This window comes from Ceratotherium simum, chromosome 15 (assembly GCF_057802395.1).
Source record: "Ceratotherium simum simum isolate JZ-2026a chromosome 15, ASM5780239v1, whole genome shotgun sequence".
Taxonomy (NCBI): domain Eukaryota; kingdom Metazoa; phylum Chordata; class Mammalia; order Perissodactyla; family Rhinocerotidae; genus Ceratotherium; species Ceratotherium simum.
Genome location: NC_141914.1, coordinates 23,679,148 through 23,695,940, shown reverse-complemented (window position 1 = coordinate 23,695,940; position 16,793 = coordinate 23,679,148). Strand labels below are relative to the sequence as shown.

The 16,793-nt window shown below is 42.0% G+C and overlaps 1 pseudogene; it reads right to left on the bottom strand.

Moving 5' to 3' along the window:
* Nucleotides 1–2,038: 2,038 nt before the first annotated feature.
* LOC147915136 (protein mono-ADP-ribosyltransferase PARP15-like) lies at nucleotides 2,039–15,883 on the bottom strand (annotated as a pseudogene).
* Between the last annotated feature and the right edge of the window lie 910 nt (nucleotides 15,884–16,793).

Below are 16,793 nucleotides of genomic sequence, written 5' to 3'. Positions count from 1 at the left end.
ATGACATTTTTAGAAACTTTGTTATTATATACGCAAAAAGAGGAAAATATATTGAGGAATAACTCATCTACTAAGATTATGTTTACAGAAAAAATTAATAATATGAGGGAAGTACTTGTAATGTTAAATGAAAAATGGTGGATAAAATATTGTATAATTAGTAATTGAATAAATTGTCATTTTGACTTTGTTGAAAGTAGATGGAGAAGAAACTAGAAAGGAGTACATAAGAACACTGGCAGTGGTTTCCTCTGAGTGTTGCAATTATGGGTGATGGAGTATGGTGAGAGAGGGTTATTTTCCTTATATTTTTTCTTTTTTAATTTTTTTTTTTTTTTTTTTTTTTGGCTGAGGAAGGTTTGCCCTGAGCTAACATCCACTGCCAATCTTCCTCTTGTTTTGTACGTGAGCCGCTGCCACTGCATGGCCACTGACACAGCAATGGTGTAGGTCCACACCTGGGAACCAAACCCAGGCCACTGAAGCAGAGTGCACCGAACTTACCCACTAGACCACCAGGGCTGGCTCTATACTTTTCTACATTCTTTTTACTGGGCATGTACTTTATGATAATACAAACACATCTTAAACACTTGCAACTTTTGAAAAGCGATGCTTCAGGAAAAATAAGCTGCTAAATAGTTTAAGAATTTACCTGACTCTAATATAATAGAGGGAAGGGACGATTCTGAAGGGCCACTGTCTGTAAAAGGAATGAGACATGTTCTGTGTCCTCCAGAAGGTAGGACAGTGATCAGCTGGTAATAGAAAGAAACATTTCAACTCAGGATAAACCTAAGAGTTTACAAAAGAGTTTTCCAATAATTAGAGCTGTCCCACAATGGAATAGGTTCCCTCAAGTGGTCAAGCAAAGGCTAGAGGGCTTTCTGCCCCAGGACTGGGGGAAGATGGGGGAAAAGGGAGGAAAGGACAGTGGGACTAGATGACCTCTAGCTTCCTTTTCACTGTTAACATTTTTTTAGTTAACTATTCATTCACTCATTTGTATGGCCTCCAAGATGGTTCCCAATGATCCTTGCTTACTGGTATCCATGCCCTTGTAATAATTCCCTCCCACATTGAATGAGCTGATCCATGTAACCAATAGGATATTGTGGAAAACATGGAGTATGACTTCAGAGCCTAGATCATAACAGACATCTTCTGCTTCTCTTTCTCCTGAATTGCTCCCTGTGGAGTAAGCCAGCTGCCATGTCGTGAGGACACTCAAGCAGCCTGTGGACAGGCCCATGTGGAGAGGAACTGAGTACTCTTGCCAACAACAAGTAAAACCTTGCCAGCTATTGAGTGATTCACCTTGGAAGCAGATCCTCCATCCCCAGTCAAGCCTTCAGATGACTGCATCACCTGCCGACATATTGACTGCAACTTTATGACAGACTCTAAGTCAGAACGACCGAGCCAAGCTGTGCCTGAGTTCCTTACCCTCAAAACCTCTAAGTTTTGCAGTAATTTGTTATGTAACATTAGATAACAATACATTTTTACCTGATTTGTTCCACAACAGATTTGAGGTAATATTCTTTGATTCAGTCATTCTAGCTGAGCTGTTACTAATAAGTGTTTCTTAGGAAGGCAAAATTCCAGCTGTTACAGATGCACAATAGCAACCTATTGATTGAGAAATATGGTTTAGCTAAACACAGTTTGATGTCTTAACAAGTTCCAATTAGAACAATAACATCTTGGCTTTCAAGTGATTCATCTTATTTCTTTTCCTATAGAAAAAAGTAATATGCTCTTTGTTCTCCTATAGACTTGGTGTCTGTGGCTGGTCGTAGCTATAATTGTGTCATTTACATTTCTCAGCTTCCACCCATCAATATGCTCAGAACAGAAGAATGCTACAAATTGCAATAAAACATTTTTTAAAAGGCTCTTTTCAGCATTTAAGCACCTAACAGGGTGATTTTTATTTATGTAAACAAGTCAAAGGCAAAGACAAAAACTCTATAAATTGTCCTTATAAATAGATGATTGAATCATCTCTTTGAGATAAAAATCAAAAACCTATTTTTTAACATGTGAAAGTCATGAGATATTTTGGATAAGCGTGATTATCAGAGAATACCACAAATAACTTTGGATGTTGGGTATCATCTGTGACGGAGTCATACAGATCTGTGGGATGCTCTGTGTTCTTTGATGGGGGGGGTTTTATTCCTGCATGTCCACGTGTGTAGATTCCTGTAAATACTCGCACAACATAAATATGCTTTCTCCCACTGCTGTCTGGTCTGGAGTATTTATCATCAGAGGAATAACTGGCATCAACAGAAAAATAGTTTCCTTTTCCATAGGCTACAGCTGTAAAGAGAAAGACAAAAGCCTTCCTAGGAAAATAAAATTATCACAGTATACAAACCATGCACAAACCCAATAAAAATGTTTTACAAATAAAGTTCTTGCCCACAAAAGCCACTTTTCATCATTTCTAAAATACATTCCATCTGTCCTCAGAAGGTTGCCAGTCTCCTTTCAGTTGGACACAGTGCATTCCATCCTGACGATGACAATATGGCTGCCATCTATGGTTCTACACTGCTTGGGTATGAATAGTCAACACTAGAACTACTGTTCACCTCATTCTGTTCAGCCAGATTCCTCACTTCCTTACCATTCATCCCAGCATAACTGCAATTAAAGCCACGCTGACTGATATGTGGCACTGTGTCTGCATCTGTCCCATGGAAGAGGAGTCTCTCATTATCTTTATGGCCATTCTTGGTGTCCATGTGGTTTTTCTTTAGCTAGCAGCTCTGCCAGAGAAATATGTTCTGTATCCTCTCAATCTACGGAGGACAAAAGGCAAAACATCTTGGAAACGACCTTAGAGCTCAGTATGTTGTGGGGTTCTTTTGGGTGTGTGTATTTTAAAAGAAGCAATATGAAGAAGGAGGAGAAGGAAGAGGAGAAAAAGGGGAAGGAGAGGGCTTTGTGGGAGGGAGAGGTGAAGGAAAAGGAAAAGGAAATGCAAATAAACAGCAAATTCAGAGTAGGCACCTCTCTGCCTGTAGAAAAAGGATAGGCTAAAAGTATCTATTAGTATCTATACCTTGTAATAGTGCTTATTACTATCGATTTTACATAACAAAACTTATACTTTATATGAAAATGTTTACCTATATATATCTTCCCTGGAATTCCAGAGATTCGCTGACATTCAAATTCCTACTAAAAATTTGTGATCATTCAACAATTATTTCCTCAACTCCTTCTGATCTCCAAACCCACTCCACATGTTTTCTTCGCAGTAACAGTTTTTTCAGCATTGCTCCAGCTGTGATCACAAGTCACCTCATAATTGCCTAATCTACTGACTATTTCTTTCTAGACCCTCAATAGCATTGCAAACCAGGAACTAGCCCTTCCTTAAAACTTTGTCTTTCTTTAATTTTTTCAAAAATATCATTCTCTGTTGGTTCTTTCTCCTTCTAGAAAATGAATTTAACTATAATCTATGAATGTCTACTATGAATCAAGCACAGTTTTGGGTCTCTGTCCTCAAGAAACTTTTACCTTAATGGAGGAGAAAGACAAGAAAACAAATCACTACCCCTCAGAGAGATAAGGGATGGGTTAGGAGCACACACACAGACTATGAAAGCCTAAGAAAGGGATCCAGATAATCTATGTCTAGAGAGAGAGGAGGAAATCTGATGATGTTCTAGAAACAAAGGAAGAAGAGAGATTCAAGAAGAATGGAGTGGATACCAGTAGCAGATGTTGAGGAGAAGCCAAGCAATAAAAGCAGGAGAGAAAGCTATTTTGCTGAGAGTGATGGAGCCCTCAAGGAGAGTGATGAAGGTTTGGAATGGGAATGCATGAGGAAATTGACTGGAGGAAGCAATGAAAGATTCCAGGCACCTGGAGGATTCAGCTGTTAGGGAATATGAATTAGTAATGATTCTATCTAGGAGCAGCAGGAGAGAAGGTAGGTTACGGAACAAATCCAAAGTTGGGATGTTTCAAAATGGGTTGCTAGAAGGACAAGAACCCACAGAGTTGCAGATATTGGGTAAACACGATTGAAGCGAGGTTCTTGTACTCTGAACAGCTTTTCACATCATGAGTCACCTCCTCCTTTAAATTCTGTCCTTTCTGCAGGAGTCTCTCTCTTCTGATTCTCCTTTCTGAGGAATTAAGTTCATTCATTCAATTAAGTTCTTTCAATAAGTATTGTGTCCTATGACATGCTAGGCACTGTGCTAAGTACTGGGAATGCAGAGACGAGTAAGATGTGACTCCTACCTTAAGCCCACTGTCTAACGGGTACTCAGGCATGTGAAAGGTTATCAAAGCACAATTTCACAAGTGCTTTTATGTAGTTAAGTCCACAGTTTTATGGAAGCAGCAGCTAGATTTTAAATTACTAGGATGTCACACCCTACTCTGATATACATGGTATGATAATAACATTCTAAAAAATCCTATATTTTACTGACTAATATTTTTATGCAGCATAGTGGACATTGTGGGAATCTCAGAACATCCATTCTGCTTCATTCCCATTGTGCCACAACTCCTGGTTTGGGTAGGGTTGGCCCCACTTATAGGTCTAGGGTTGAGTCTAATTGGGTTAAACCAATCAGGGTCATCTCATGATGGCAGCACACAATGATGGGATCCAATAGCCCAGGTCCAAGCCAATAGCATATGGCACTCCCCTGACACAGACTGGTTAGAGAGGTCCACTCAACACAAAGGCTGGGACTCTTATCCAGTGGTTGTGGGGTGGACACAGTTTCTCTGCTACAAGTTGTGAATGAGGGAACCAGAGACCCCCTGATTGCCACCAGCAGCCATCCTATAATCACAAAGGGAATCCAGTTTTCAGATGAAGCTGACACTATGGACAGCAAAGCCAGAGGGACCAGATCCATGACATCTTTGAGCCACTGGATCAAACTGCTTCAAAGACCATCCTCCTTCTGGACTTTCCATTAATTTCCAAAATATTTCTTCTTGTTGAATTAGTTTCAGTGGGTTTGTGAATTGTAAGTATCCAGACATACACATGTGACTTTTGGGAATCTCCTTCATTACTGCTAATGAATGAACCATAAGATTTAAAGTCTATGGAGCTTAAGTGAGTCTAATTAAAATTAATATAGTAAGGAATAAAGGAAGGAAGAGTGTAGCGAAAAAAGATGGCTTTCATGTTTGTTCTTCAATATTTAAAAGAAGTAATTCTTTAATGTAATATTACCCTCTCTATTTTGTAGGAAAGGCAAGTCTGAGAGAACTTGTCCTTCACAGTGTCATATTCTGACTGTCCAGGTTGTAGCTGGATCACACAGGACCGTTGGTGATTCACGTCAGTCCAGTGCTTAGCAATATAATCTGGAAAGTAGCATTTGGTGAAAATATGACATTCATTTCCAGAGATGGCTGAAAATCAGAGCACTTCCTGTGTTCTTGTTTCTCATTCATCTAATCCTGGTCTTTCAAAACAAAAAAAAAAGCTACACATTTCACAGTTGCTTCTTTTATGATCCTCAGTCTGGTAAACACAGATGAAGTGAATGGTTCTGACACTAACATTATATGTGTTAATTAATGGTTTAGCTAAAAGTTTTACATAAACTTAGATTCACTCTAGCTTGAAATTATAATTTTCCAAGAAAATTCTATGGAATTAATTCCATAAGAAACTGATATCTTAACATGAAAGCCAATTTATTGATGTTTTCAATTTTATCAGTTTTATTTAGTGTTGTTCTTTATTATTTTTCCTTTGAAACATGATGACCCTGCTAAAGATATTTAAAGCACATTGTTCTGTACCCTATCTTCTATGATAAGTAAACACTATGTAAAGAACATAGTCGAAGTGCTAAGTGAATGCTTCCATATAAAGTGATGAAGCTTGGAGTTTTTCTTTGCTTTCCAATGGCTTCCAGAAACATCTGACACATTGAGGCTACACATCAACTTGCTGAGATGGCACGAGTAGCAGAAGTATGGACAGATAGTATTAGAGAAGAAAATGCCACAAAATGGCACAACACCACAGGTATAAACCAAAGGATTTCTCCCTACAAACAAAGCCATAACTTACTCATTGTTAGTGAAAGATATACCTGGCCAGGGAGAAGGATCCATGACACTCCCTTTCTGTTTACCAGGGACATCCAGGGAATGAAGCTCTAGGGACCAAGGGAAGCATCTAACCCTGATCTGGAAGCCTTTTTCAAGGTCAATTTTAAAAGAGATTTTCTGGTGAAGTTTCCTGCCAATAAGATGTGTAGTTTCTGCAAATTAAGTTCATTCCTTTCCCCACTGTCCACCCCTTTCAGATGTGTTGGTGTAATCATTTCTAGTCCTAGGCCTTAGGATCCTCTTCGTCCTGCCACTTTCTTTTCTCTGAATGCAGCAGGCATGACTAGGAAGTAAGGCAGTGAAGTGTTTCTTGGGGCCCCCTCTTCCTTTCATGCCACGAGGTTGCAGAGCAGAAACTACCAGGACTTGGAATCAGAAGACCTGATCTGCCTCAACCTGTGACCAGTGATGCGGCATCGAGCAAGTGATACCACTTCCGAGTGAGTCTTCGTGTTCTCATCCATATGACGGAAATGATAACACCTGCTCTATATACAGACTTATGGGATTGTTACAAATTTAAAATATAATAAGAGGCGTGGAAGCACTTGAGGGAATGCCAGGTCCTTCATAAACATATGGTTATTATTCATAAAAAATTATTAAGCTTGCTCTTTTCTACATTCCAGATGTATCTCTACTTAAAAAGGGAGTAAAGTGTAAAGCCAAGGATATTTTCTGGAGAGGAAAGACTTTTAAATCACACCTTTAAGCCTCACCAAACTGCTTCCTACTCTGCCTTGTGGACAAGAGGTGACTCTGGCTAGACAACTTAGAGATGAGAAAACTGAGTCCCAAGAAAGCTGAGTACTCGGGGGATCCTACGTTACATGGAAGGCGGCCACCAAAGGAAGAAAGAGGATCTTGTTCTACTGACTTGCAGCCCAGTGCTCCATGGAAAATAACACGATAGCTACCTTTCTGTAAGTGTTTACCGTGTGCCAGGCACTTTCCTGAGCCCTTTATCTATAAATCCCTTTTAAAAGATACGTGCCACTCTACTTTTCAATTCCTGGTGTTCAGCATAAATGCCCTCCCACACCTCCCCCTGTGCACCCTGCCTCAGTCTCCTCTCCATGTGTGCAGGTGAGATTAACACCGGGAATCCTGGCTCTGCCGCAGTCTTCACTATCTTCACATTTCATACTCTCCATGGATGAGCCAATTCACACTCACAGGCTTCAAGTCCCACCTACTTACATGACTCCCAAATCTATATCTCTAGAGTCTGGTATATAGTTGGTGCTCAATATATGCTCTCTGATTCAATAAGTAGCTTTAACATACATTGGAAAAGTGTGCATCATCTGCTCAATGAAGCTGAAAGCTATCCTCTTTAAGTTCTCTTCTAAAGAAGTGCTTTAGACTTCTTTAGGCAGTCTTTAGTGCCCTTCAGGCACATGAGGGGCCTGCCCGGTGGTGTAGTGGTTAAGTTCGCACGCTCCACTTCCTCAGCCTGGGGTTCTCAGCTTCGGATCCTGGGTGTGTCAGGGCACCGCTTGTCAAGCCATACTGTGGTGCATCCCATACAGAGGAAGACAGGCATAGATGTTAGCTCAGGGCTGATCTTCCTCACACACACACAAAAAGAAGTGTATAATACAACTTATTACTAAAATTCAGCTTATCTATGCCAACAAACTTCCTTTTACCTGACATTTTATCTGTATTACTTCTTTTATCCACAAACAAAGATCATGTAAGGCAGTTTTGTTGTTGCTGTTGTTGTTTGTTTTTGCCTCAAGTGCCATATGGCCATTTCTCTGCTCGTTTTAGTCATTTTTTTCTTTGCTTCTCTCTTTAACTTTCCTGTTTTGTTTTTTAAATTCATAAGTCCATTTAAAACCTTGATGAAAGCAGAAATGCATGAAACAGTTTATTTTTTACTTTATTGATAATGACTTACTGCCCTTATATTTAAATAAAATTTTTCTTCAACAAAGACAAAAGGGAAAAAATAGATTAATTTATATATCCTTAGATACTATAGTAGGTATGTATTATTTTTAACTGCCTGGCATCTTTTTCCCCTTTTCCTGGAACAAGCGTACCGAATTTCCTCTGGGGAACAACCTTTACCCCTTGCTTCAGATATTGATCCCTCTAGCTCAAATGTGGAGCATGAGACTCTGGCTTGGCCACTTAGTGTAATTCTAGCTCCCTGGCTGCAATGATGAGCTAAGCTGGTCCAATTAGAAGGAATCTCAGGCCATATATGAGCATTTCTGTTCTCAGGCATCATTCTCCCAATGAGAAGTACATATCTCCACTGGATACCATCTTTCGTTGGACCTGAGCATACCAAGATATGGGCCTGAAGCTGCTAGCAGCCTTCTTTCACCATGTGAGGCCTGAGGATGGAGACAACACAGCTGAGAAGAGAGTGAGATGAAGAAAGTCAGGGTCTAGATAACATCATATGAGCACCTGGATCAAACTGCGCCTAAAGTCAGTGTGCCTGGACTTTATAATCATGTGAGTGAATGAATTCCATTTTTGCTTAAGCCAGTTTAAATTGGAATTTCTATTACTCGCTATGGCAAGAACCTTAACAGATCCAACTATCACTTTCATTTTTATTTATTTCGTGTGTGTGTGTGTGTGTGTGTGTGTGTGTGTAGCTCTTACTTGTGCTGTATTACACTGAGCAGAATAGTTGTCATGAAGTGTAGAGAAAACTGGAACTCCTGCTGGAGGCAGCAATTTTCAGTTTCGGGATGCTGCTGATGACAGGTGTGCCTTATCACTAACGAAACTCACAGTGCTTCATGGGTGAGTGCCCAAAATTGGCAAAAACAGTGATTGCCAGAGTAGGCTGTATTTCTAGCTATTTTAAGAGCAGGACAGAAGCCACAAAATGGGGGGAAGCTAGGTCACAGAAGCAGGTTGACACAGATACTTAAAGATAATGCATCAACACACACCTTATAGAATCGCACCTGGGACTCTGCCTGCTCATGACGTGCTACACCCAGAGGACTCTGGCCGCTCCCTTCTTGCTCTGCGTCCACTCCCAGGCTAACTTGTCTAGAGGTGGATGATCAAGAACCAGCACTGATCACCTGGTTTGTAGCGACAAGGACACTGAGGCTCAGTACCAATCAATAAGTAAATAATGAGATGACTGGCTAGCGTTTTCAAAGCCTGTTCTCCTTTTGCTGCTCCCTCATCTCTATTCTCTTCCTGTTCACTTGCTATTCCTGTGTCCCAGGAATGATTTGCCCCTCAAAGGAAAAACCGGTTGACAGGAGATTGTGTCCCACACTTCTTGTACTTTTCCCATGTCTCATAGGAGGTTGTCTGTCAAGTCCTGAAACTGATAGAAACCGTGAGCATTCACATGTAAACATTTTCTAAGTGATATCAGAGATAACCACATGATGTTTTAAAGATGAACATCTTACATGCAGCCTGGAGAATAAGGACTGAATGGCAAGTGATGTGGAGACGTCTCTTGTTCCTTTAGCAGGAATACCTTTAGCAACTCAAGGGAAAGATGATAACTTTAACATTTTTTTTTGTGTGTGAGGAAGATCAGCCCTGAGCTAACATCCATGCTAATCCTCCTCTTTTTGCTGAGGAAGACCAGCTCTGAGCTAACATCTATTGCCAATCCTACTCCTTTTTTTCCCCCACAGCCCCAGTAGATAGTTGTACGTCATAGTTGCACATCCTTCTAGTTGCTGTATGTGGGACACGGCCTCAGCATGGCCCGAGAAGCGGTGCGTTGGTGCGTGCCCGGGATCCGAACTCGGGCTGCCAGTAGCGGAGCCTGCGCTCTTGACCACTAAGCCGCAGGACGGCTCCTTTAACATTTTTAATGACAGGGTAGAATGTTCCATGCGAAGTCTGCAGTAGTGTTGATTATGTTGGTCACCATGATAGGTTTTGTTCCACCGTTTCCTGAAAAACAATTTTTGTAAGTGACAAGAGGAAGTTTTCAGCTGGTGTTGGTCATGTGACAAGATTTGGCAAATGCAGTTCTCGATGCTGAGAAAGTGGAAAGCAGCCGCCAACAGCCAGGAACTGCCCTGGCACTCGCAGCTGGGTCTTGGTGTTCTCCAACTTAACACAAACAGTTTCATAGAACATCATCCAATGTGACCACTCTGTGATTGAGATGAACAAGACCACTACATACTCATGTCCGACCACAGACAAAAACGTGAACACTATCCAAACCACACAAATGGCCAAACATCCTCCATCTTGACTCCCGTGAACGACGCTGCTTTATTACCAACCACAGCTTTCTCTCCTTCTAGATAACATACTCAGTCATAGAACTGCGTCTGCTTCCTGGAAGTATCCAATCCAGGGCAAAGCCCCACTTGCTCGAGACTGCCACAAAGTCACCTAGCATAAACTCAAATCCATTAACAAGTCCTTTCTAACGACCTCTTGCTGAGAAGCTGCACCGTTCCCCATCGTGTGTGTTCCTGGTGCTCTTCAGCTGCAGGGCGTTGGCAGTGCAGAGAAGAGAACATGCTTTGGATGCAGAAGATCTGGGTTTGGGTCCTGGCTCTCCACTGATCAGTGGTATGATCTTGGGTAAGTCATTTGATCCCTCCTACGTTAGTTTGCTAGGGCTGCCATAACAAAGCGCCATGGACTGCTGCTTAAGCAACAGAAATTCATTTTCTCACAGTTCTGGAGGCTAGAAGTCTGAGATCAAGGTGTTGGAAAGATTAGTTTTTCTGAAGCCTCTCTCCTCGGCCGTCTTCTCCCTGTGTCTTTGCGTGGTCTTCCCTCTGTACCTGTCAGTGTCCTGATCTCCTCTTCTAACAAGGACAGCAGTCACATTGGATTAGGGACCACCCTAATGACCTCATTTTAACTTAATTGCCTCTTTAAAGACACTATCTCTGAATATAGTCACATTCTGAGGAACTAGGTGTTTGGACTTCAACATGTGAATTTTGGGGGGACATAACTCAGCCCATAATACCTCTAAACTTTGGTTTACTCAGCAATAAAATTGGGGTGATAATAGAAGGTAATAGATAATAGAGATAATAATGTAGTAGCTAAGAATACAGTAATTAAGAGCATGATGGTAAAAAATACACATAATGCAAAAAAAAAATGTAATGGTTGAAATGTACCGGCCAGGCTGCCTGGGTTTGAACCTAGTTCTGTTGCTTACTAGCTATAACCTTGCGCTTTAATACCTCAAATTCTTATCTGCAAAATGAGGAAACTAATAGTCACAGATGGGTCCAGGTATTGTAGGGTTTGAAATTTATACATCTCAAAAAGAATACAAAATTAAAAATGTATAAAAGTGTAAGTTTAGAATCAGAAAAGAAATCACAACAAAACATAAATTTTAAAATGTTGAAAATTGTATCTCCAAGTCACGTTTCCCTAGCTGTATTGCAAAAATTCTTGTAGCCACTCCAACCCCCAGTGCCAGGAGCAATCTGAGAAGTCTGTGTGGGAGGTGGGACAGTGGGAAGAAACAGTGGTTTCAACCCACGGTGGTTAAAATACTGTACTTGTGAAGTTTTACTAAATCATATAACCTTGTAAAAGCATTGTTAGGGCTTCTCTCAGGGCCTTTAAAAAAGCCCGTGAATTGGGAGGTGAAGGAATCAGGGAGTGGGTCATTAGCATCATCCTCGACTAAGGAAATTATTGTGTGATGTGAGAGATGATGAGGAAAGTGTTCCTAGAAACTGTGAGAGGGATGAAGCTGAGCTTGTGGCTTGAGGATAGCAACTGCATCTCACTCGTGATTTTATCCCCCGTGGCTTGCACAGGGCCTGGGGAACAGCATTTCAATGTAATGAATGCACCAATGAGGGGCCTGTGGGAGAGACCACAGTAAACCAGAAGGGGAGGTAATAGGGGTTTGGAAACTAAAAGGGAGGTTGAAACTGAACCTCCCTAGAAGAAGATTTAGTAGGACGTGCTGACTCTGGGGGTCTCAGGGCACCAGGAAGCAAGCGTGGCAGGAAGCTGGGAGCATCACGGCACCACCCAAGGAGGCAACTGGAAAACAACTCAAGAGGGGTGACGCTTTGCAAGGGATGATGATGGTGATGATGAGTTTGGACTCTCTTATAATTAATTTCCGGGACAGAGAAATGTCCCAGAGAAGATCCCGGAGAAGGCTAGAAATGCTGATATGGGAGTCAGGGCAGAAATGGTAATTGAGATAATGAGAGTAAATAAATCCCCCAAAGGAAAAAAAGAAGAGTGAGAAAACCAGGAAGTTAGGGTCCCAACATGAGAAGACACTTAGGGAACATAATACAAAGAAAAAAGATGGGTTAAAGGGGCACAGGCCCCATAGGTGGCCCTCAGGTTCTGAAAGGCTGCCCACTCTCTGACATCACTATTGCTGCCTCGACTCAGCATGGAGTTCATTAAGACTGAGACTGAGTCTAAAGGAATCTGGATTGCTTACAATTTTTGAGTGGCAAGAGGATACAAACCTGCTGCACTGACTGGAAGAGAAACCCATGTGTACTTTCTCTGTTCACACTCTTCTAGAACTCTGGACACAGTTTTCCTGACATCATTATCCCCAAGAACATGTATTATTATCTTGCACATTAGGTATCCACCTTGTGTAACTATAAAATCTCTGTGAGCCACTGTAGCTAACAAAAGTGGAAGAAATTGGAACACATGTAGCACATACCTACTGGAAGGAACACTTTGATCACTGAGAAATGAAAATAGCTGACATCAGCAAAAGCCAAGAAGATTCCTGACTCCAGCCTCCCTCCACCCAGCTGGTTTCATTCACTGGGACTCTGTGACAGCCTCATGTTCTTTACAATCAGGATTCTTTAACTCAGCAGCTACATTGTTGAATATTTGAGGTGCGTTCAAAGGCACTCTACCTGCGTTAGTCCACTCAACCCTCCAAACAAGCCTGTGAGGCAGGTTCTGTTTCCTCCATTTCACAGGTTAAATGGAGGCACAGAGAGGTAAGCTCGGTAGCATAAGATTGCCCAGGATCTGAACTCCCACTCTGCTGTCCAGAAGAGTAATTATGGGCTCATTCCACCAGATGAAATTTTCAAGGAGTTAAAAACAATGTGTTTTGTGGTGTGGAGGTGTGAAAGAATGACAATTTCCCCCTCCCTCAGGACCCCGAAAGCACTTGAGCACTAATGGAAATTACCAGGGCTGTTTTAAGGCCCTTTTGTACCCTGAATAAGGCAGGGCTCCAGCAAATGGAGGAGGAGGAGAGTGGGTCCCTGCCCACTCCACCCTGCCCTCCTGCTGGACTCCCATTGCCCAGGCACTCCCTGCTGCCCCTCTGGTGTCCCACCTGTTCTCCCCTCCCGGGCAGCCTCCTTAGGCTTTCCCAGCTCGTCCAGCCCAGCTTCCTTCTCTGCTTCTGCCTTCCAAGGTACAGCTAGCTCTTCCAGTGAACAGACTCCTGCTAACATCCTTGTGCTGGTGATCAGTATCTGCTTCCTCTGATCACTCTCCAGGGATGTATTTCTCCAGAGAAAACATCTTAATGAGAGGAGAGCTATTAAAGTGAGAGATTCAGGCACAATAGCAGATCAAGTTGGGGAATGTATTATTGTCAAATGTAGGACACTATGGCTTCTTCAAATCATACTCATGGCTGACTGTCTACTTGGCAAGGCACGAGTTCTGGTTTTGTAGGATAGATTGTTTATCATCACTCTTACAAGTTCCGCACTGTGATATCATAAAAAATAAATATTTGATGTTTGTCCCTAGTTATTGGCTCAGAGTTCCTAGAACCTTTGGAATCTCCTGAGTGATAAAAGCATATTTATACACTAATGAGATGACTCCTGGAGGGTGTGGGGCTAGATGGCTTCAGAATGGGGCTGGTGTCCAGAAAGACCCAGCCATGATTAGAGGATTGGAACTCTCAGCCCCACCCCATCACCTCCAGGGTAAATCTCAATTCCAATGATTTAATCAATCCTGCCTACATAACGAAACCTCCATAAAACCCCTAAACTACAGGGTTCAGGAACTTCCTCATTGGTGAACACATCTAGGTGCTGGAAGGGTGGCGTGCTTGGAAAGGGTATGGAAGGTCTGTGGCCCTTCTCCCGTATCTTGCCCTATGCATCTGTTGAAATAAATTTCTAGGCCCAAGATGAAGTCACACCTGCCCATGGTGCCACATCAGCAAACTGAACTTTGAAACCAAACTTTTGTTTTCTTGTAAATGATCCACTTGACCAGAAACACAGTATATCCAGTCAGCCAATCCCTAAACACCAAGCCAATTCTGGGCTTTATTCTTGTTTCCTTGTTCCTTGATCTTTCTAGACAAGGTCACATATACAACCCCAGCCAAGCATGCTCAATTTCCCCATTGCCTCTTCTAACGCTCTATAAAACTCACTCTTCCCCAAAATCCCTCAGGAAGAGTGCTCTAGTGCTAGAAAGGCACCATACTCCCCAGTCCATGGATTGTCTTCCCTTGAATAAAGGACCTCAAACTCATTACTAAATGGTTTTAGTTTTGTCATTGGACACATTTCTTCCATTTGGCTGTTCCTGAGTTGAATCCTTTATAATAAACTGGGACATATAAGAAAAGTGTTTTACTGGGTCCAGCCTGGTGGTATAGTGGTTGGGTGCACACCCTCTGCTTCAGCAGCCCGGGGTTCGTGGGTTCTGATCCCAGGTGCGGACCTACAAGCCACTCATCAAGCCATGCTGTGGAGGTGTCCCACATATAAAATAGAGGAAGATTGGCACAGATCTTAGTTCAGGGACAATTTTCCTCAAGCAAAAAGAGGAAACAGATGTTGGCAACAGATGTTAGCTCAGGGCTAATCTTCCACACCAAAAAAAATAAAAGAAAAATGTTTTACTGAGTTCTGTGAGTTGTTCTAGTGAATTGTCAAAACTGAGACGAGGGTTCTTGGAAACTCTGAATTTATAGCCAGTCCATCAAAAGTACAGGTGGCCCCTGGGACTTGCAACTGGTGTTTGAAGTGGGGGCAGTCTTGGGGAACTGAGCCCTTTAAATTGTGGGATCTGGTGCTAACTCCACATAGACAGCGGAATTGGAGAATTGGTTGGTGTCAGAAAACACTTCAGAGCCACCCAGGCTCCCACATTCATTCATAAAAGGATTAGAGGTCAGCTACCTGATGTGCTATATGAAGTAGAACAAGATTGGGGAAAATAAAAGATGATTTGTATAGCACTTTACGGTTTGCAAAACTTTTTACATTCATTGTTCTTTCTGATCCTCGCACCAACTGTGGGAAAGCCATAACCAAACTCCTCATTAGTAAAACCATGTTATGGGTGAGAGAGGCAAAACTCTTAGAGGCTAGATGACACACCCAGGATCCCTCAGTATATGATGGAGCCCAGATTATTAGAACCCAGGCTTGGGTTCCTTTTAATATTCAGGAAGGAAAAGACAGAGGAGATGCTGGAAGAAAGGACATCTCCCACACAGCCACCAAGTCACACCACCTATGTCTGCTCGCCCAGTGAACCGACCTTCTTCCCTAGCGCTCACCACTTACTTCCCTCTCGTCCTCCTGTGGGTCCTTTCACTGTATTCTCAGCCCTCCAATTTTCAACAGGTTGTAGCCAAAAGTAACATGTGACCATATCTAGTATAGCACATTCGTTTTCCACAGCTTATCCAGAACTTTCTAAAATTGCTTTTGATGCCCCTAAATAAGATATGTTAATGGTAAAGGCATTAGTTAAAATTCAATATGTGGTTATAGTTTTTGTAGATTAGACTTTCATTCAACTCACCCTTTTGTGCATAATCCATTGACGCCCTTCCTCCACCCCATAATCGCCTTTTCTATGGCAACCGTCATTCAACGGCTGATGAATAAACAATCTGGTCCACAGGATGATGGCACCACCCAGTACCTGAAGGTCTCCAGGGTCTGCACTTTACCATCTCGATTTGTACAGGGATATTTTTGCAGTTATTGGAAATTTTTTGCATTCTCCCTTATTATTTTATAAAATTGAATAAAGATACGAAAATAAAAGTGTTGATACTAATGAGAAGCATGTATCTCAAATCTGAAATAAAATTGAGCATTTTCCTTAAGTTCTTTGATCTTGTTGTTTAATTTTGTTGTTTTTCACCATTAGACATAGTTGGCTGGCTTCATTCCAGTGAATCTTCTAATCAAGGCTGTAGCTTCAGCACTTTGGTCACATCTAATGACAGCTGGGTGAGTGGTGGGAAATATGGATGTTGCATTTGGACAGACTGGGTTGGAATTGACTCCACCACTTACTAGCTAATACCTGACTAGTCAGTTCCTCATCTGTTACACAGAGCACAGCATAGTACTTCCCTCACAGTTATTTGAACATTAAAAGGGATAATGGGAAAGTACAGGGAAGATGGCGGCATAAGAGGACTCTGAACTCACCTCCTCCCACAGACACAACAAATTACAACTACCTTTGGAAAAATTACTCCTGAGAGAGAACTGGAAACTGGATAAAAAGAACCCCACAACAAGGGACAGTGCTGACTGAGGTGGAAGAAGCAGAAATTCCTCTCTGGAGAGAAAAAAGCCATATTCTAGCCACAGGGCTTCACGGCCTGGAGCAATCTGAAGGTACAAAGCTTTCCCTGGAGGAGCAGTGGATCTCAGTGGCAGAGCTTTGCCATAATAAGCAGCTTTTGAACTCAGCACAACTGAATTGAGTGTCAT